Genomic DNA, 21,915 nt, shown 5'->3' with positions numbered 1-21,915 from the left:
TACCCTCTGAAACTGAGGAAGATGGGCAAGAGAGGCTGGCTTCAGGTGGCAATCTTTAAGCAAAAGAAACACACAAGGGCGTGGAGGCCTGGGGAAAAAGCAACACGGAGAAATCCACCCTCTGAAACTGAGGGACATGGGCAAAAGAAGCTAGCTCAGGTTGCAACCTTTAAGCAGAAAAAAAACACAAGGGCGTGCAGACCTGGCAAAAAAGCAACAGTGAGAAATCTACCCTCTGAAACCGACGAAGATGGACAACAGAGGCTAGCTCAGGTGGCAATTTTTAAGGAAAAATAAAAGGAAGTGCGTGGAGACCTGGGGAAAAAGCAACACGGAGAAATCTACCCTCTAGAACTGAGAAAGAAGCGCAACAGAGGCTAGCTCAGGTGGCAATCTTTAAGCAAAAAAAATAAGATAAAAAAATACAATGGCGAGGAGACCCGGTGAAAAAGCAACCCTGAAAAAGGTACCCTCTGAAACTGAGGAAGCAGGGCAACAGTGCCTAGCTCAGGTGACAATCTTTAAGCAAAAGAAACACACAAGGGCGTGGGGAGCTGGCGAAAAGGCAACACTGAGAAATCCACCCTCTGAAACGGACGAAGATGGGCAACAGAGGCTAGCTCAGGTGGCAATCTTTAAGCAAAAGAAACACACAAGGGCGTGGAGACCTGGGGAAAAAGCAACACGGAGAAATCCACCCTCTGAAACTGAGGAAGATGGGCAAGAGAGGCTACCTCAGGTGGCAATCCTTAAGCAAAAACAAAGCACAAAGGCGTGGAGCCCTGGGGACAAAGCAACCCTGAAATATCTACCCTCTGAAACTGAGGAACATGGGCAAGAGAGGCTAGCTCAGGTGGCAATCGTTAAGCAAAAACAAAACACAAAGGCGTGGAGACCTGGGGAAAAAGCAACCCTGAAATATCTACCCTCTGAAACTGAGGAAGATGGGCAAGAGAGGCTGGCTTCAGGTGGCAATCGTTAAGCAAAAGAAACACACAAGGGCGTGGAGGCCTGGGGAAAAAGCAACACGGAGATATCGACCCTCTGAAACTCAGGAAGATGGGCAAGAGAGGCTAGCTCAGGTGGCAATCGTTAAGCAAAAACAAAACCCAAAGGCGTGGAGACCTGGGGAAAAAGCAACCCTGAAATATCTACCCTCTGAAACTGAGGAAGATGGGCAAGAGAGGCTGGCTTCAGGTGGCAATCTTTAAGCAAAAGAAACACACAAGGGCGTGGGGAGCTGGGGAAAAGGCAACACTGAGAAATCCACCCTCTGAAACGGACGAAGATGGGCAACAGAGGCTAGCTCAGGTGGCAATCGTTAAGCAAAAGAAACACACAAGGGCGTGGAGGCCTGGGGAAAAAGCAACACGGAGAACTCCACCCTCTGAAACTGAGGGACATGGGCAAAAGAAGCTAGCTCAGGTTGCAACCTTTAAGCAGAAAAAAAACACAAGGGCGTGCAGACCTGGCAAAAAAGCAACAGTGAGAAATCTACCCTCTGAAACCGACGAAGATGGACAACAGAGGCTAGCTCAGGTGGCAATTTTTAAGGAAAAATAAAAGGAAGTGCGTGGAGACCTGGGGAAAAAGCAACACGGAGAAATCTACCCTCTAGAACTGAGAAAGAAGCGCAACAGAGGCTAGCTCAGGTGGCAATCTTTAAGCAAAAAAAATAAGATAAAAAAATACAATGGCGAGGAGACCCGGTGAAAAAGCAACCCTGAAAAAGGTACCCTCTGAAACTGAGGAAGCAGGGCAACAGTGCCTAGCTCAGGTGACAATCTTTAAGCAAAAGAAACACACAAGGGCGTGGGGAGCTGGCGAAAAGGCAACACTGAGAAATCCACCCTCTGAAACGGACGAAGATGGGCAACAGAGGCTAGCTCAGGTGGCAATCTTTAAGCAAAAGAAACACACAAGGGCGTGGAGACCTGGGGAAAAAGCAACACGGAGAAATCCACCCTCTGAAACTGAGGAAGATGGGCAAGAGAGGCTACCTCAGGTGGCAATCCTTAAGCAAAAACAAAGCACAAAGGCGTGGAGCCCTGGGGACAAAGCAACCCTGAAATATCTACCCTCTGAAACTGAGGAACATGGGCAAGAGAGGCTAGCTCAGGTGGCAATCGTTAAGCAAAAACAAAACACAAAGGCGTGGAGACCTGGGGAAAAAGCAACCCTGAAATATCTACCCTCTGAAACTGAGGAAGATGGGCAAGAGAGGCTGGCTTCAGGTGGCAATCGTTAAGCAAAAGAAACACACAAGGGCGTGGAGGCCTGGGGAAAAAGCAACACGGAGAAATCCACCCTCTGAAACTGAGGGACATGGGCAAAAGAAGCTAGCTCAGGTTGCAACCTTTAAGCAGAAAAAAAACACAAGGGCGTGCAGACCTGGCAAAAAAGCAACAGTGAGAAATCTACCCTCTGAAACCGACGAAGATGGACAACAGAGGCTAGCTCAGGTGGCAATTTTTAAGGAAAAATAAAAGGAAGTGCGTGGAGACCTGGGGAAAAAGCAACACGGAGAAATCTACCCTCTAGAACTGAGAAAGAAGCGCAACAGAGGCTAGCTCAGGTGGCAATCTTTAAGCAAAAAAAATAAGATAAAAAAATACAATGGCGAGGAGACCCGGTGAAAAAGCAACCCTGAAAAAGGTACCCTCTGAAACTGAGGAAGCAGGGCAACAGTGCCTAGCTCAGGTGACAATCTTTAAGCAAAAGAAACACACAAGGGCGTGGGGAGCTGGCGAAAAGGCAACACTGAGAAATCCACCCTCTGAAACGGACGAAGATGGGCAACAGAGGCTAGCTCAGGTGGCAATCTTTAAGCAAAAGAAACACACAAGGGCGTGGAGACCTGGGGAAAAAGCAACACGGAGAAATCCACCCTCTGAAACTGAGGAAGATGGGCAAGAGAGGCTACCTCAGGTGGCAATCCTTAAGCAAAAACAAAGCACAAAGGCGTGGAGCCCTGGGGACAAAGCAACCCTGAAATATCTACCCTCTGAAACTGAGGAACATGGGCAAGAGAGGCTAGCTCAGGTGGCAATCGTTAAGCAAAAACAAAACACAAAGGCGTGGAGACCTGGGGAAAAAGCAACCCTGAAATATCTACCCTCTGAAACTGAGGAAGATGGGCAAGAGAGGCTGGCTTCAGGTGGCAATCTTTAAGCAAAAGAAACACACAAGGGCGTGGAGGCCTGGGGAAAAAGCAACACGGAGAAATCCACCCTCTGAAACTGAGGGACATGGGCAAAAGAAGCTAGCTCAGGTTGCAACCTTTAAGCAGAAAAAAAACACAAGGGCGTGCAGACCTGGCAAAAAAGCAACAGTGAGAAATCTACCCTCTGAAACCGACGAAGATGGACAACAGAGGCTAGCTCAGGTGGCAATTTTTAAGGAAAAATAAAAGGAAGTGCGTGGAGACCTGGGGAAAAAGCAACACGGAGAAATCTACCCTCTAGAACTGAGAAAGAAGCGCAACAGAGGCTAGCTCAGGTGGCAATCTTTAAGCAAAAAAAATAAGATAAAAAAATACAATGGCGAGGAGACCCGGTCAAAAAGCAACCCTGAAAAAGGTACCCTCTGAAACTGAGGAAGCAGGGCAACAGTGCCTAGCTCAGGTGACAATCTTTAAGCAAAAGAAACACACAAGGGCGTGGGGAGCTGGCGAAAAGGCAACACTGAGAAATCCACCCTCTGAAACGGACGAAGATGGGCAACAGAGGCTAGCTCAGGTGGCAATCTTTAAGCAAAAGAAACACACAAGGGCGTGGAGACCTGGGGAAAAAGCAACACGGAGAAATCCACCCTCTGAAACTGAGGAAGATGGGCAAGAGAGGCTACCTCAGGTGGCAATCCTTAAGCAAAAACAAAGCACAAAGGCGTGGAGCCCTGGGGACAAAGCAACCCTGAAATATCTACCCTCTGAAACTGAGGAACATGGGCAAGAGAGGCTGGCTTCAGGTGGCAATCTTTAAGCAAAAGAAACACACAAGGGCGTGGGGAGCTGGGGAAAAAGCAACCCTGAAATATCTACCCTCTGAAACTGAGGAAGATGGGCAAGAGAGGCTGGCTTCAGGTGGCAATCTTTAAGCAAAAGAAACACACAAGGGCGTGGGGAGCTGGGGAAAAGGCAACACTGAGAAATCCACCCTCTGAAACGGACGAAGATGGGCAACAGAGGCTAGCTCAGGTGGCAATCGTTAAGCAAAAGAAACACACAAGGGCGTGGAGGCCTGGGGAAAAAGCAACACGGAGAAATCCACCCTCTGAAACTGAGGGACATGGGCAAAAGAAGCTAGCTCAGGTTGCAACCTTTAAGCAGAAAAAAAACACAAGGGCGTGCAGACCTGGCAAAAAAGCCACAGTGAGAAATCTACCCTCTGAAACCGACGAAGATGGACAACAGAGGCTAGCTCAGGTGGCAATTTTTAAGGAAAAATAAAAGGAAGTGCGTGGAGACCTGGGGAAAAAGCAACACGGAGAAATCTACCCTCTAGAACTGAGAAAGAAGCGCAACAGAGGCTAGCTCAGGTGGCAATCTTTAAGCAAAAAAAATAAGATAAAAAAATACAATGGCGAGGAGACCCGGTGAAAAAGCAACCCTGAAAAAGGTACCCTCTGAAACTGAGGAAGCAGGGCAACAGTGCCTAGCTCAGGTGACAATCTTTAAGCAAAAGAAACACACAAGGGCGTGGGGAGCTGGCGAAAAGGCAACACTGAGAAATCCACCCTCTGAAACGGACGAAGATGGGCAACAGAGGCTAGCTCAGGTGGCAATCTTTAAGCAAAAGAAACACACAAGGGCGTGGAGACCTGGGGAAAAAGCAACACGGAGAAATCCACCCTCTGAAACTGAGGAAGATGGGCAAGAGAGGCTACCTCAGGTGGCAATCCTTAAGCAAAAACAAAGCACAAAGGCGTGGAGCCCTGGGGACAAAGCAACCCTGAAATATCTACCCTCTGAAACTGAGGAACATGGGCAAGAGAGGCTAGCTCAGGTGGCAATCGTTAAGCAAAAACAAAACACAAAGGCGTGGAGACCTGGGGAAAAAGCAACCCTGAAATATCTACCCTCTGAAACTGAGGAAGATGGGCAAGAGAGGCTGGCTTCAGGTGGCAATCTTTAAGCAAAAGAAACACACAAGGGCGTGGAGGCCTGGGGAAAAAGCAACACGGAGAAATCCACCCTCTGAAACTGAGGGACATGGGCAAAAGAAGCTAGCTCAGGTTGCAACCTTTAAGCAGAAAAAAAACACAAGGGCGTGCAGACCTGGCAAAAAAGCAACAGTGAGAAATCTACCCTCTGAAACCGACGAAGATGGACAACAGAGGCTAGCTCAGGTGGCAATTTTTAAGGAAAAATAAAAGGAAGTGCGTGGAGACCTGGGGAAAAAGCAACACGGAGAAATCTACCCTCTAGAACTGAGAAAGAAGCGCAACAGAGGCTAGCTCAGGTGGCAATCTTTAAGCAAAAAAAATAAGATAAAAAAATACAATGGCGAGGAGACCCGGTGAAAAAGCAACCCTGAAAAAGGTACCCTCTGAAACTGAGGAAGCAGGGCAACAGTGCCTAGCTCAGGTGACAATCTTTAAGCAAAAGAAACACACAAGGGCGTGGGGAGCTGGCGAAAAGGCAACACTGAGAAATCCACCCTCTGAAACGGACGAAGATGGGCAACAGAGGCTAGCTCAGGTGGCAATCTTTAAGCAAAAGAAACACACAAGGGCGTGGAGACCTGGGGAAAAAGCAACACGGAGAAATCCACCCTCTGAAACTGAGGAAGATGGGCAAGAGAGGCTACCTCAGGTGGCAATCCTTAAGCAAAAACAAAGCACAAAGGCGTGGAGCCCTGGGGACAAAGCAACCCTGAAATATCTACCCTCTGAAACTGAGGAACATGGGCAAGAGAGGCTAGCTCAGGTGGCAATCGTTAAGCAAAAACAAAACACAAAGGCGTGGAGACCTGGGGAAAAAGCAACCCTGAAATATCTACCCTCTGAAACTGAGGAAGATGGGCAAGAGAGGCTGGCTTCAGGTGGCAATCTTTAAGCAAAAGAAACACACAAGGGCGTGGGGAGCTGGGGAAAAGGCAACACTGAGAAATCCACCCTCTGAAAGGGACGAAGATGGGCTACAGAGGCTACCTCAGGTGGCAATCGTTAAGCAAAAGAAACACACAAGGGCGTGGAGGCCTGGGGAAAAAGCAACACGGAGAAATCCACCCTCTGAAACTGAGGAACATGGGCAAAAGAAGCTAGCTCAGGTTGCAACCTTTAAGCAGAAGAAAAACACAAGGGCGTGCAGACCTGGCAAAAAAGCAACAGTGAGAAATCTACCCTCTGAAACCGACGAAGATGGACAACAGAGGCTAGCTCAGGTGGCAATTTTTAAGGAAAAATAAAAGGAAGTGCGTGGAGACCTGGGGAAAAAGCAACACGGAGAAATCTACCCTCTAGAACTGAGAAAGAAGCGCAACAGAGGCTAGCTCAGGTGGCAATCTTTAAGCAAAAAAAATAAAATAAAAAAATACAATGGCGAGGAGACCCGGTCAAAAAGCAACCCTGAAAAAGGTACCCTCTGAAACTGAGGAAGCAGGGCAACAGTGCCTAGCTCAGGTGACAATCTTTAAGCAAAAGAAACACACAAGGGCGTGGGGAGCTGGCGAAAAGGCAACACTGAGAAATCCAGCCTCTGAAACGGACGAAGATGGGCAACAGAGGCTAGCTCAGGTGGCAATCTTTAAGCAAAAGAAACACACAAGGGCGTGGAGACCTGGGGAAAAAGCAACACGGAGAAATCCACCCTCTGAAACTGAGGAAGATGGGCAAGAGAGGCTACCTCAGGTGGCAATCCTTAAGCAAAAACAAAGCACAAAGGCGTGGAGCCCTGGGGACAAAGCAACCCTGAAATATCTACCCTCTGAAACTGAGGAACATGGGCAAGAGAGGCTAGCTCAGGTGGCAATCGTTAAGCAAAAACAAAACACAAAGGCGTGGGGACCTGGGGAAAAAGCAACCCTGAAATATCTACCCTCTGAAACTGAGGAAGATGGGCAAGAGAGGCTGGCTTCAGGTGGCAATCTTTAAGCAAAAGAAACACACAAGGGCGTGGGGAGCTGGGGAAAAGGCAACACTGAGAAATCCACCCTCTGAAAGGGACGAAGATGGGCTACAGAGGCTACCTCAGGTGGCAATCGTTAAGCAAAAGAAACACACAAGGGCGTGGAGGCCTGGGGAAAAAGCAACACGGAGAAATCCACCCTCTGAAACTGAGGAACATGGGCAAAAGAAGCTAGCTCAGGTTGCAACCTTTAAGCAGAAAAAAAACACAAGGGCGTGCAGACCTGGCAAAAAAGCAACAGTGAGAAATCTACCCTCTGAAACCGACGAAGATGGACAACAGAGGCTAGCTCAGGTGGCAATTTTTAAGGAAAAATAAAAGGAAGTGCGTGGAGACCTGGGGAAAAAGCAACACGGAGAAATCTACCCTCTAGAACTGAGAAAGAAGCGCAACAGAGGCTAGCTCAGGTGGCAATCTTTAAGCAAAAAAAATAAAATAAAAAAAAACAATGGCGAGGAGACCCGGTCAAAAAGCAACCCTGAAAAAGGTACCCTCTGAAACTGAGGAAGCAGGGCAACAGTGCCTAGCTCAGGTGACAATCTTTAAGCAAAAGAAACACACAAGGGCGTGGGGAGCTGGCGAAAAGGCAACACTGAGAAATCCAGCCTCTGAAACGGACGAAGATGGGCAACAGAGGCTAGCTCAGGTGGCAATCTTTAAGCAAAAAAAATAAGATAAAAAAATACAATGGCGAGGAGACCCGGTCAAAAAGCAACCCTGAAAAAGGTACCCTCTGAAACTGAGGAAGCAGGGCAACAGTGCCTAGCTCAGGTGACAATCTTTAAGCAAAAGAAACACACAAGGGCGTGGGGAGCTGGCGAAAAGGCAACACTGAGAAATCCAGCCTCTGAAACGGACGAAGATGGGCAACAGAGGCTAGCTCAGGTGGCAATCTTTAAGCAAAAGAAACACACAAGGGCGTGGAGACCTGGGGAAAAAGCAACACGGAGAAATCCACCCTCTGAAACTGAGGAAGATGGGCAAGAGAGGCTACCTCAGGTGGCAATCCTTAAGCAAAAACAAAGCACAAAGGCGTGGAGCCCTGGGGACAAAGCAACTCTGAAATATCTACCCTCTGAAACTGAGGAACATGGCCAAGAGAGGCTAGCTCAGGTGGCAATCGTTAAGCAAAAACAAAACACAAAGGCGTGGAGACCTGGGGAAAAAGCAACCCTGAAATATCTACCCTCTGAAACTGAGGAAGATGGGCAAGAGAGGCTGGCTTCAGGTGGCAATCTTTAAGCAAAAGAAACACACAAGGGCGTGGGGAGCTGGGGAAAAGGCAACACTGAGAAATCCACCCTCTGAAACGGACGAAGATGGGCAACAGAGGCTACCTCAGGTGGCAATCGTTAAGCAAAAGAAACACACAAGGGCGTGGAGGCCTGGGGAAAAAGCAACACGGAGAAATCCACCCTCTGAAACTGAGGAACATGGGCAAAAGAAGCTAGCTCAGGTTGCAACCTTTAAGCAGAAGAAAAACACAAGGGCGTGCAGACCTGGCAAAAAAGCAACAGTGAGAAATCTACCCTCTGAAACCGACGAAGATGGACAACAGAGGCTAGCTCAGGTGGCAATTTTTAAGGAAAAATAAAAGGAAGTGCGTGGAGACCTGGGGAAAAAGCAACACGGAGAAATCTACCCTCTAGAACTGAGAAAGAAGCGCAACAGAGGCTAGCTCAGGTGGCAATCTTTAAGCAAAAAAAATAAGATAAAAAAATACAATGGCGAGGAGACCCGGTGAAAAAGCAACCCTGAAAAAGGTACCCTCTGAAACTGAGGAAGCAGGGCAACAGTGCCTAGCTCAGGTGACAATCTTTAAGCAAAAGAAACACACAAGGGCGTGGGGAGCTGGCGAAAAGGCAACACTGAGAAATCCACCCTCTGAAACGGACGAAGATGGGCAACAGAGGCTAGCTCAGGTGGCAATCTTTAAGCAAAAGAAACACACAAGGGCGTGGAGACCTGGGGAAAAAGCAACACGGAGAAATCCACCCTCTGAAACTGAGGAAGATGGGCAAGAGAGGCTACCTCAGGTGGCAATCCTTAAGCAAAAACAAAGCACAAAGGCGTGGAGCCCTGGGGACAAAGCAACTCTGAAATATCTACCCTCTGAAACTGAGGAACATGGCCAAGAGAGGCTAGCTCAGGTGGCAATCGTTAAGCAAAAACAAAACACAAAGGCGTGGAGACCTGGGGAAAAAGCAACCCTGAAATATCTACCCTCTGAAACTGAGGAAGATGGGCAAGAGAGGCTGGCTTCAGGTGGCAATCTTTAAGCAAAAGAAACACACAAGGGCGTGGGGAGCTGGGGAAAAGGCAACACTGAGAAATCCACCCTCTGAAAGGGACGAAGATGGGCTACAGAGGCTACCTCAGGTGGCAATCGTTAAGCAAAAGAAACACACAAGGGCGTGGAGGCCTGGGGAAAAAGCAACACGGAGAAATCCACCCTCTGAAACTGAGGAACATGGGCAAAAGAAGCTAGCTCAGGTTGCAACCTTTAAGCAGAAGAAAAACACAAGGGCGTGCAGACCTGGCAAAAAAGCAACAGTGAGAAATCTACCCTCTGAAACCGACGAAGATGGACAACAGAGGCTAGCTCAGGTGGCAATTTTTAAGGAAAAATAAAAGGAAGTGCGTGGAGACCTGGGGAAAAAGCAACACGGAGAAATCTACCCTCTAGAACTGAGAAAGAAGCGCAACAGAGGCTAGCTCAGGTGGCAATCTTTAAGCAAAAAAAATAAAATAAAAAAATACAATGGCGAGGAGACCCGGTGAAAAAGCAACCCTGAAAAAGGTACCCTCTGAAACTGAGGAAGCAGGGCAACAGTGCCTAGCTCAGGTGACAATCTTTAAGCAAAAGAAACACACAAGGGCGTGGGGAGCTGGCGAAAAGGCAACACTGAGAAATCCAGCCTCTGAAACGGACGAAGATGGGCAACAGAGGCTAGCTCAGGTGGCAATCTTTAAGCAAAAGAAACACACAAGGGCGTGGAGACCTGGGGAAAAAGCAACACGGAGAAATCCACCCTCTGAAACTGAGGAAGATGGGCAAGAGAGGCTACCTCAGGTGGCAATCCTTAAGCAAAAACAAAGCACAAAGGCGTGGAGCCCTGGGGACAAAGCAACCCTGAAATATCTACCCTCTGAAACTGAGGAACATGGGCAAGAGAGGCTAGCTCAGGTGGCAATCGTTAAGCAAAAACAAAACACAAAGGCGTGGGGACCTGGGGAAAAAGCAACCCTGAAATATCTACCCTCTGAAACTGAGGAAGATGGGCAAGAGAGGCTGGCTTCAGGTGGCAATCTTTAAGCAAAAGAAACACACAAGGGCGTGGGGAGCTGGGGAAAAGGCAACACTGAGAAATCCACCCTCTGAAAGGGACGAAGATGGGCTACAGAGGCTACCTCAGGTGGCAATCGTTAAGCAAAAGAAACACACAAGGGCGTGGAGGCCTGGGGAAAAAGCAACACGGAGAAATCCACCCTCTGAAACTGAGGAACATGGGCAAAAGAAGCTAGCTCAGGTTGCAACCTTTAAGCAGAAAAAAAACACAAGGGCGTGCAGACCTGGCAAAAAAGCAACAGTGAGAAATCTACCCTCTGAAACCGACGAAGATGGACAACAGAGGCTAGCTCAGGTGGCAATTTTTAAGGAAAAATAAAAGGAAGTGCGTGGAGACCTGGGGAAAAAGCAACACGGAGAAATCTACCCTCTAGAACTGAGAAAGAAGCGCAACAGAGGCTAGCTCAGGTGGCAATCTTTAAGCAAAAAAAATAAAATAAAAAAAAACAATGGCGAGGAGACCCGGTCAAAAAGCAACCCTGAAAAAGGTACCCTCTGAAACTGAGGAAACAGGGCAACAGTGCCTAGCTCAGGTGACAATCTTTAAGCAAAAGAAACACACAAGGGCGTGGGGAGCTGGCGAAAAGGCAACACTGAGAAATCCAGCCTCTGAAACGGACGAAGATGGGCAACAGAGGCTAGCTCAGGTGGCAATCTTTAAGCAAAAAAAATAAGATAAAAAAATACAATGGCGAGGAGACCCGGTTAAAAAGCAACCCTGAAAAAGGTACCCTCTGAAACTGAGGAAGCAGGGCAACAGTGCCTAGCTCAGGTGACAATCTTTAAGCAAAAGAAACACACAAGGGCGTGGGGAGCTGGCGAAAAGGCAACACTGAGAAATCCAGCCTCTGAAACGGACGAAGATGGGCAACAGAGGCTAGCTCAGGTGGCAATCTTTAAGCAAAAGAAACACACAAGGGCGTGGAGACCTGGGGAAAAAGCAACACGGAGAAATCCACCCTCTGAAACTGAGGAAGATGGGCAAGAGAGGCTACCTCAGGTGGCAATCCTTAAGCAAAAACAAAGCACAAAGGCGTGGAGCCCTGGGGACAAAGCAACCCTGAAATATCTACCCTCTGAAACTGAGGAACATGGGCAAGAGAGGCTAGCTCAGGTGGCAATCGTTAAGCAAAAACAAAACACAAAGGCGTGGAGACCTGGGGAAAAAGCAACCCTGAAATATCTACCCTCTGAAACTGAGGAAGATGGGCAAGAGAGGCTGGCTTCAGGTGGCAATCTTTAAGCAAAAGAAACACACAAGGGCGTGGGGAGCTGGGGAAAAGGCAACACTGAGAAATCCACCCTCTGAAACGGACGAAGATGGGCAACAGAGGCTACCTCAGGTGGCAATCGTTAAGCAAAAGAAACACACAAGGGCGTGGAGGCCTGGGGAAAAAGCAACACGGAGAAATCCACCCTCTGAAACTGAGGGACATGGGCAAAAGAAGCTAGCTCAGGTTGCAACCTTTAAGCAGAAGAAAAACACAAGGGCGTGCAGACCTGGCAAAAAAGCAACAGTGAGAAATCTACCCTCTGAAACCGACGAAGATGGACAACAGAGGCTAGCTCAGGTGGCAATTTTTAAGGAAAAATAAAAGGAAGTGCGTGGAGACCTGGGGAAAAAGCAACACGGAGAAATCTACCCTCTAGAACTGAGAAAGAAGCGCAACAGAGGCTAGCTCAGGTGGCAATCTTTAAGCAAAAAAAATAAGATAAAAAAATACAATGGCGAGGAGACCCGGTGAAAAAGCAACCCTGAAAAAGGTACCCTCTGAAACTGAGGAAGCAGGGCAACAGTGCCTAGCTCAGGTGACAATCTTTAAGCAAAAGAAACACACAAGGGCGTGGGGAGCTGGCGAAAAGGCAACACTGAGAAATCCAGCCTCTGAAACGGACGAAGATGGGCAACAGAGGCTAGCTCAGGTGGCAATCTTTAAGCAAAAGAAACACACAGGGGCGTGGAGACCTGGGGAAAAAGCAACACGGAGAAATCCACCCTCTGAAACTGAGGAAGATGGGCAAGAGAGGCTACCTCAGGTGGCAATCCTTAAGCAAAAACAAAGCACAAAGGCGTGGAGCCCTGGGGACAAAGCAACCCTGAAATATCTACCCTCTGAAACTGAGGAACATGGGCAAGAGAGGCTAGCTCAGGTGGCAATCGTTAAGCAAAAACAAAACACAAAGGCGTGGGGACCTGGGGAAAAAGCAACCCTGAAATATCTACCCTCTGAAACTGAGGAAGATGGGCAAGAGAGGCTGGCTTCAGGTGGCAATCTTTAAGCAAAAGAAACACACAAGGGCGTGGGGAGCTGGGGAAAAGGCAACACTGAGAAATCCACCCTCTGAAACGGACGAAGATGGGCAACAGAGGCTACCTCAGGTGGCAATCGTTAAGCAAAAGAAACACACAAGGGCGTGGAGGCCTGGGGAAAAAGCAACACGGAGAAATCCACCCTCTGAAACTGAGGAACATGGGCAAAAGAAGCTAGCTCAGGTTGCAACCTTTAAGCAGAAGAAAAACACAAGGGCGTGCAGACCTGGCAAAAAAGCAACAGTGAGAAATCTACCCTCTGAAACCGACGAAGATGGACAACAGAGGCTAGCTCAGGTGGCAATTTTTAAGGAAAAATAAAAGGAAGTGCGTGGAGACCTGGGGAAAAAGCAACACGGAGAAATCTACCCTCTAGAACTGAGAAAGAAGCGCAACAGAGGCTAGCTCAGGTGGCAATCTTTAAGCAAAAAAAATAAAATAAAAAAATACAATGGCGAGGAGACCCGGTCAAAAAGCAACCCTGAAAAAGGTACCCTCTGAAACTGAGGAAGCAGGGCAACAGTGCCTAGCTCAGGTGACAATCTTTAAGCAAAAGAAACACACAAGGGCGTGGGGAGCTGGCGAAAAGGCAACACTGAGAAATCCAGCCTCTGAAACGGACGAAGATGGGCAACAGAGGCTAGCTCAGGTGGCAATCTTTAAGCAAAAGAAACACACAAGGGCGTGGAGACCTGGGGAAACAGCAACACGGAGAAATCCACCCTCTGAAACTGAGGAAGATGGGCAAGAGAGGCTACCTCAGGTGGCAATCCTTAAGCAAAAACAAAGCACAAAGGCGTGGAGCCCTGGGGAAAAAGCAACCCTGAAATATCTACCCTCTGAAACTGAGGAAGATGGGCAAGAGAGGCTGGCTTCAGGTGGCAATCTTTAAGCAAAAGAAACACACAAGGGCGTGGGGAGCTGGGGAAAAGGCAACACTGAGAAATCCACCCTCTGAAAAGGACGAAGATGGGCAACAGAGGCTAGCTCAGGTGGCAATCGTTAAGCAAAAGAAACACACAAGGGCGTGGAGGCCTGGGGAAAAAGCAACACGGAGAAATCCACCCTCTGAAACTGAGGAACATGGGCAAAAGAAGCTAGCTCAGGTTGCAACCTTTAAGCAGAAGAAAAACACAAGGGCGTGCAGACCTGGCAAAAAAGCAACAGTGAGAAATCTACCCTCTGAAACCGACGAAGATGGACAACAGAGGCTAGCTCAGGTGGCAATTTTTAAGGAAAAATAAAAGGAAGTGCGTGGAGACCTGGGGAAAAAGCAACACGGAGAAATCTACCCTCTAGAACTGAGAAAGAAGCGCAACAGAGGCTAGCTCAGGTGGCAATCTTTAAGCAAAAAGAATAAAATAAAAAAATACAATGGCGAGGAGACCCGGTCAAAAAGCAACCCTGAAAAAGGTACCCTCTGAAACTGAGGAAGCAGGGCAACAGTGCCTAGCTCAGGTGACAATCTTTAAGCAAAAGAAACACACAAGGGCGTGGGGAGCTGGGGAAAAGGCAACACTGAGAAATCCACCCTCTGAAACGGACGAAGATGGGCAACAGAGGCTACCTCAGGTGGCAATCGTTAAGCCAAAGAAACACACAAGGGTGTGGAGACCTGGGGAAAAAGCAACACGGAGAAATCCACCCTCTGAAACTGACGAACATGGGCAAAAGAAGCTAGCTCAGGTTGCAGCCTTCAAGCAGAAAAAAAAAAGACGCAAGGGCGTGGAGAGCTGGCGAAAAAGCAACACTGAGAAATCTACCCTCTGAAACCGAAGAAGATGGGCAACAGAGGCTAGCTCAGGTGGCAATCTTTAAGCAAAAAAAATAAAATAAAAAAATACAATGGCGAGGAGACCCGGTCAAAAAGCAACCCTGAAAAAGGTACCCTCTGAAACTGAGGAAGCAGCGCAACAGTGCCTAGCTCAGGTGACAATCTTTAAGCAAAAAAAAAAAACAAAAAACAAAAAACAAAAAACAAAACCCACAATGGAGTGGAGACCCGGGGGAAATCAACACTGAAAAATACAAAAAGAATGGAAGACCAATAGACAGAGCAGGCACTTTCACCTGGGGTGGAGGAGGTACGCATGGATGACCGATAAGCGCATGAAAAGATGTGAGCTGTTCCCTGGAAAAGCAAGTGAGAAAATTAGAGGGAGACATTGTGGGGACACATGGGTGAGACTGCCTTCTTCCAAATACCGGAACAGGATCAAACTGCTAGTCAGGTCGCGGAGAAGCCAAGTCAGTCACTCACGCCTCACTGGTGGTGAAGGGAAACGGTATGGCCTCTGTGAAAAAGGGCGTGGCGGGTTCCAAAACTGACACGCCGCGGAAACAACCACCGAAAGTGGCAACCTACATAAGCCTTTGGTGTATCTTGCCTCCTAAGAGCGTCTGTATGTAGCTGGAGCCTTGGGTCATTAAGGCTTCCACAGTGATCTGTGGTGGGTGGGTGGGGGGGGGGGGGCCTTGGGCCTTGGGGGTCTCCGCTGGACCTCCAGGAAGTCAGCTTTTGTGGAGTCCCGTGAGTCCTTCCAGGGAGGGAGGCATCCAACCCGAGGGTGGTCTGGAGGGCACCACTCCCACCACTCCCGGGGGCTGGGGCGGGGGGCGGGGTGGGGGCTGCGGCCACGTTCCTGTTCATTCACACAGAATCCGGGGCATGAATGTTCTTAGCAGCTCTGTTCCACACAGCCCCACACTGGAAACCACACAGACGTCCTGCGAGTCCCATCCCTTGCTCATGTCGCCGGGGCTCCGGAGGAGGGCCACTCTGTAAAAGCGGCCGCCAGATGGCGCCCAACGACCGGCGCGGAGGGGTCAGCGGGAGGGAACCGGGTCACCAGCCAGCGAGAGTGCACAGCCTGAGCCCACCGCCGGGTCAGGTCTCTCTCTGTCTCTGTCTCTGTCTCTGTCTCTGTCTCTGTCTCTCTCTGTCTCTGTCTCTGTCTCTGTCTCTCTCTGTCTCTCTCTCTCTCTCTCTTTCTCTCTGGGCCCGCTTGGGGCGGGCGGGAGGTCACCACGTGAGGCCCCAGGGTGTCCACCTCGGAGCTCCCAGGCAGCACAGGGCAACCCTGGGCGCAGAAGGAGGTGTTGGAAAATCGGCGGGGAGGGGGGTGGGGTGGGTGGGCTTGCCAGGAAGGGGACAGACTCCCCACGTGACTTCTGGGCCGGGCCGGGCGCGGGGCTGCCGGCTGGCTGACGCGGACAGAGGTGGAAAAGTCCCCGGAGATGCCACGGGGCAGGCCGGGGCTGCCGGCCCCCGCTTCCCGGAGCGGCCCGAGCACTTCCCGGGCTCCCGGGAGGACTTAGAAAATCACGGCGGGGTGGGGGGTGGGGGTCGCTGTCAAACCGAAACCATGCACGTCATCAGAGAAGGACCGTGACGACGGAGGAATTGTCCGCAGTCTGTCAGGAATTGTGTGCAGCCTGTCACTTCCGGCCCAGAGGGTCTCTCTAAGGCAGACGGACAGACAGAGCCCACAAGTCGTAGAGGAAAGGACCGAGCCGCTTGGCCGCGGAAAAGTTTACAACACAAAACAGGTCTCCCTCCGCACGGGGCCACAGCAAAGCCCAAAGACGACACACGGGGGGGAGCATGGGTGCAGATGCACGTGTGGTGATAAGAATATGGATTTCAGCAGGGCTTCCCGTCCTCATCAACAAGCAGAAGCACCCAAATGGTGGGGGTTGGGGGGCAGAGACCTCACAGCCATTCCCTCCACAAATCGAGTTCCCCGGGACATCCTCACAGCGCCGTGCTGTGAGTGTGTGTGGGTGTTTAAAATGGAGTAAATGTGGACGTGGAACTGCTCCGTGAAACCAAAATAACAACAGTCGTAGATCTTCTTTGGTCATTTAGAAAATTCTTTTTTTTTTTTTTTTCCCCAGCGGTGCACGTATTTCCCTTCCAAAAAAGAAGAACGGGAAAGGAGATGTTAAAGGCAAGCAGAGAGAGGAAAACTGTTGCAAAACAAAAGCTGAGCTCCCGTCCGAGGGAGGCCTCCTCCATTGGAGGCCTAGGAAATCATTCTGACAAAATGGAGGATCTCTGTCTTTGGTGTCGATTCCCTCAGAGGTCAAGAGAAACCTTTTCCAATGTCTTTATCAGGAGGAGACTAGAAGTTAGAGAAAAGTATCCTTTCGGGAGTGAGAAAAACAAATTCTGATTTTGCATCAGCTTCCCTCCGATCTTGAAACTCATTGACTTGATTCCATTCTGTCGACGGAAATAATCCGGAACCAATCTATCCGTGAAAATCGGGGTGCGTTTATTCTGAGCTAAAATGTGAGGACTGTGGCCCGGGGCCTTTCTTCCCGAAGGAAGAGAGGGTGCCCGGGAAGTGGGGTGTACAGAGTGCTTCTAGACCCCCAGAGAGGACGTTTCACATAGGATCGAAAGGTCCCTTGGATGATAGTCGCGAGACTGCTCTGTCGGCACAGCGATCGACAGACACTGCTGGGTGGCAGGTCTGTTGTCTGGGCCTGGGTGGTCACAGGGGAGCCGGATGGTCAAAGGTGAGCGCAACCATCCGCTCCTAGCCTAAGGAAAGATGCCTCTCCTTAAGGAAAGGCCCGAGCACGGGGAAGCTGCTCCTTTCCCTTAAGGGCATTGGTTCTTGCCGTAGGAAATGTGTAAAGCGGATCTACGATGCGATGCGTGCTCGACGGCCACGTCAGGCCCTTTTCGAAAAACACTGTCAGGCCGAATTAGGCCGACACCCAATGGCTTCCTCATAGACTCCCATAGATCCTATCGCTCGCCATTTCTATCTGTCCACTCGTTCCAATTTTAGGCCACTTGACCACGAACAGGCCTTTTTCTCAGATTATTTTCCCCGTGAAACTTTGATCACCTTTTCACAGACAAAACGATCTTTACTTTTTAGGCCCTCTTGCCTGAAGGCAGCCATCTCACTTTCCTTGAACACAAAGATGTTTCCCATATTCACTTTTAGTGGCTTTTTGTTTTGTTTTGTTTTGTTTTGAGGACGATGAGCCCTGAGCTAACTGCTGCCAATCCTCCTCTTTTTGCCGAGGAAGGCTGGCCCTGAGCTCACCTCCGTGCCCATCTTCCTCTATTTCATATGTGGGACGCCTACCACCACGTGGCTCGCCCAGCGGTGCCACGTCCACCCCCGGGATCCGAACTGGCGAACCCCGGGCCGGCGAAGCGGAACAGGCACACTTAACCAGCGCGCCACCGGGCCGGCCTAGTGGCTTTCATCGCATTTGTTAAGTAGATTTTTTAACCCTCACGAACCTTAATTTTGGTGAAAACTAAGAAGCCAGCAATTAGGAACTGTCCTTCCCATGAGCATTCCGTCGCTTGGCCAATGTCTAAACACTTGGCCACTTTTAGAAACATGGGATTTCATAGGTTTATCTTTTCCTTCGCTTTATTTGATTTCATCTCACTTTAGTTTTTGGGTGAGGAAGATCGGCCCTCACAGAGCTAACGCCTGTTGCCAATCTTCCGTTTTTGTTTTTTTTTTCCCCCCTCCCGATTTTTCTCCCCCAATCCCCCCCATGACATAGTTGTCTATCTTAGTTGAGGGCCCTTCCAGTTGTGGCATGTGGGACGCCGCCTCCACACGGCCCGACGAGCGGTGCCGTGTCCGTGCCGTGCCCGGGATCTGAACCGGCAAAACCCTGGGCCGCCGAAGGGGAGCTTGTGAACTTAACCACTCGGCCACGGGGCCGCCCCTGTCCGTGGACTTTTTTATCACCTGATTTCACCTCGCAAAACTTCAAAGCTTCAAGTTATCAGAGAGGTTTGGGAAGTTGTTTTTATTAATTTAATTAATTTATTTTTCGAGGAAGACGAGCCCCGAGCTGACACCTGCTGCCAATTCTCCTCTTTTTGCCCCGGGAGAGTGATCCCGAGCTAACATCCGTGCCCATCCCCCTCCCCTTGATAGGCGGGACGCTGACCACAGCGTGGCTCGCCAAGCGGCGCCACGTCCGCACCCTGGATCCGAACCTGCGAACCCCTGGCTGACAAAACGGAACGTGCGAACTTAACCGCTGTGCCGCCGGGCTGGCCCTTCGGGAAGTTATTTTCAGGACACGGGCCATAAACTAGAATCACCGCTACAGGTTTATCGGAGCGACATCAGCGTTCGTGGTGGATTGAGTCGTCCCCTCTGTCTCTCCCCTCCAGGGCACAACCAAAGGGACGTCTATCGACCCACCCACCAAGGATTCCCCCCCCCCCCCCGCACGGCACAGCAGGATGCCTGAGAGATCCACGCAGCCCTACAGCGGCAAGTCACATTCGCACAGTCAAAATTCAATGGCAGAGACAAAACGTTAAGGTCAGTGAGAGGGAAGAGAATAACCGGCCCAGGAGCAACGGTGTGAAGAACACGGAGAAGACGGGTCCTAGACGCCGGGGTCCCCGGAGCAGTGATTTGATCAGAGGCCCGCAAACGTCCACGATCTCCACACCACGTTTATGGCCGACTGCGTGCGTGGGTCCTTTGGAATCGACCAGGCTACCGTCCGGGCCACTTTGGGACATCGTGTCCAGCTGCCCCGAGCGGTGGAGCTGTCGTTCAAGTGTAAGATGGGGCCCGTCCGGGGAGAGAATGGGGACGGGGAAAGGGAGGCCGCGGGAAGTCACAGAGTCTGAGGTGTTCGGGGGAGACTGACTCTTCTGAAGTGGAGGTGGTAGAAGGAGAGCAGCAGGATTTTTGGATTTTTGTTCCCTCTGTTAGGTATCTGGGTCCGGAGGAGAGTGGGGCGGGGGGGGGGCGGGTGGTGGTGGTGGTGGTGGGTGTGAGGCTGAGGCGGGGCTGGTGTTTCCTTTCCGAGTCAGGTGGAAGAGCTCCTCCAGTGGAGGTTTTTAGACAAGGGGTCTGGTCTGGCAGGATGGGAGGTTGCGGGTTGAGCCACAGGGGAATCTGTCGTAGCTCAGACTCGGGCCTTTGAAGAAATAGACAGAGAGAGGAGTTTTGCTCTGTCTGTCACCGCAGCCGGCACCTCAGGAGCAACAACAGGAGGCTTCCCGAATGAGTGAAGGGGCAGGAGCCAGCGTGCCCCGTGCCTCTCTCAGCCCTGCGCCGGCAGGGAAGGAAGCAGGCAGGCAGGCCTCAGGGCTACTCCCGTCCTACTGCCCGGTGGTCCCTGTCCCGGCCCCGCCCCCACTCTCCCCCTGACCCTCACCGCTCCCCAGCCCTCTTCTCAGCCAGAGAGGCGATGGGGGGGGGGGCGGTGCGGTCCCAGAACAAGTTTCCTCTCATCCGCCATCATCTTGCCACCCTGACGACTTGGCCTGAGATCCGGCCTAGGCTGTACCCGTGTGTGGTTTTCCTGTGGACAAGGGGGCCGGTTCACCATTTCGGAAGAAACCCCTAGCCTTCCACTGCCGAGTCGCCAGCCTGGGAGGGGGGAGGGGGGAGGGGGGAGGGGAGGTCAGGCCCATTCATTCCGATGGGCCTGGCGTCAGGGCTTCATTCAAGTGCAGGAAGCTCTCTCCCATGGCCTCGGGCTTTTTCCCATTGAACGGCTTTCTTCAATTCCCCCACCCTTAGGCCGCAGTCCACCAAGGGCCGGGAGGCAGGGAGGGAAGATGTTGGGGCAGGGTGGCTGTCTGAGAAACTCGCCTCATCTGGGGCAGAAAGAGTGCCCCCCTCCTTTCTCTAACCCTACTAGACTGCTTGAGGATCACGGACGGTTTGGCTCATCGATGAGCCCTGCGTTATGGGCCCGGCAAGCAAACTCCTAACGGGCAACCCGCCGCTCTAGGCGTGTGTGGGTTTTTTGATCTTTCACCTTCAAGTTCGCACGACATCGGTCCGTGTCCCCCGCCCCGGCTTCCCATGGGAAATCCTCCGTCTCTTTCCACAGACTCACTGGCGACTTCACACAGTGCCTGCCTCCTCCTCCTTAGGAAGGAAGGAAGGAAGGAAGGAAGGGGCTGACCCCGTGGCCGAGCAGTTGAGTTTGCACGCTCCGCTTCAGCGGCCCGGGGCTTGGAAGGTTCGGATCCTGGGCTCGGACACGGCACCGCTCATCAAACCACGCTGAGGTGGCGTCCCACACGGCAGAACCAGAGGGACCCTCAAAGAGAATATAGAACTAGGTACTGGGGTGCTCTGGGGAGAAGAAGAAGAAGGAGGAGGAATAAAAAGAAAAGAAAAGATTGGCAATGAGCTCGGGTGCCAGTCTTTAAAAAAAAAAAAAAAAAGAGGAAGAAAGATGGACAAACAGGAACGAATCCCACTGACGGCACCTCCAAATGGTGGGGGGCAGGGGGGTGGGGGGGGTGGGGAGTGGCATCATCGGGCCAAGGGTGACTCTAAGCGTGATCCCGCGGTTGTGTTATTTGACATTTTATCGAATCGATTTATTATTTTATTTTTGAGGAAGATGAGCCCTGAGCGAACATCTGCCACCAATCCTCCTCTGTCGGCCGAGGAAGACTGGCCCTGAGCTGACATCCGTGCCCATCCCCCTCTACTTTCCAGGTGGGACGCCTGCCACAGCGTGGCTCGCCAAGCGGTGCCGGGTCCTGTGCCCGGGATCCGGACCGGCGAACCCGGGGCCGGCGGAGCAGAACGTGCGAACTTCACCGCCGCGCCACCGGGCCGGCCCCCGGAGTTGTTTTGAAAATCCAGTAAGGGGCTGGCCCCGTGGCCGAGTGGTTAAGTTCGCGCGCTCCGCTGCAGGCAGCCCAGTGTTTCATCGGTTCGTTCGGATCCCGGGCGCGGACACGGCACTGCTCATCAAACCACGCTGAGGCGGCGTCCCACATACCACCGCTAGAAGGACCCACCGCGAAGAACACACAACTACGTACCGGGGGGCTTTGGGGAGAAAAAGGAAAGACAAAAAATAAAATCTTCCAAACTCCAATAAAACTTTGAGTGAAGACGACGAGGAGGATGCGAAACGTATCTCACGCCTCCGAGCCGAGCCGTCCGTTTAGGTTTAGGAAGGGGGACGAGGACCCTTTGTAAGCGACATCCCTTTTTAAGCACCATTCTAAACCACAGAACAGAACTCCCTCTCCTCGACCCGGAGCGAGGAGGTTCCTGGGTGTGTCAGAGAGGGTCACGTCCTCTGCAGCACGAACGAACCGCCAGGGTTCGGCCACGGGAAAGAATTTCTTCCTCTCCA

At 51.0% G+C, this 21,915-nt stretch overlaps 1 long non-coding RNA gene across 2 annotated transcripts; it reads left to right on the top strand.

Moving 5' to 3' along the window:
* Window positions 1–15,616: 15,616 nt before the first annotated feature.
* On the top strand, window positions 15,617–21,670 carry LOC139043107 (uncharacterized). 2 transcript variants are annotated; one of them, XR_011500189.1, is made up of 4 exons: window positions 15,617–15,677; window positions 16,684–19,355; window positions 20,644–20,878; window positions 21,166–21,670. It is a non-coding gene; the product is annotated as an uncharacterized lncRNA (long non-coding RNA). The 2 variants fall into 2 exon arrangements; XR_011500188.1 differs by lacking the exon at window positions 15,617–15,677 and having other exon boundaries at window positions 19,052–19,355; window positions 21,162–21,649.
* Window positions 21,671–21,915: the final 245 nt, after the last annotated feature.

This window comes from Equus asinus, unplaced genomic scaffold (genome assembly GCF_041296235.1).
Source record: "Equus asinus isolate D_3611 breed Donkey unplaced genomic scaffold, EquAss-T2T_v2 contig_160, whole genome shotgun sequence".
Taxonomy (NCBI): Eukaryota; Metazoa; Chordata; class Mammalia; order Perissodactyla; family Equidae; genus Equus; species Equus asinus.
This window is presented reverse-complemented; position numbering and strand designations above follow the sequence as displayed.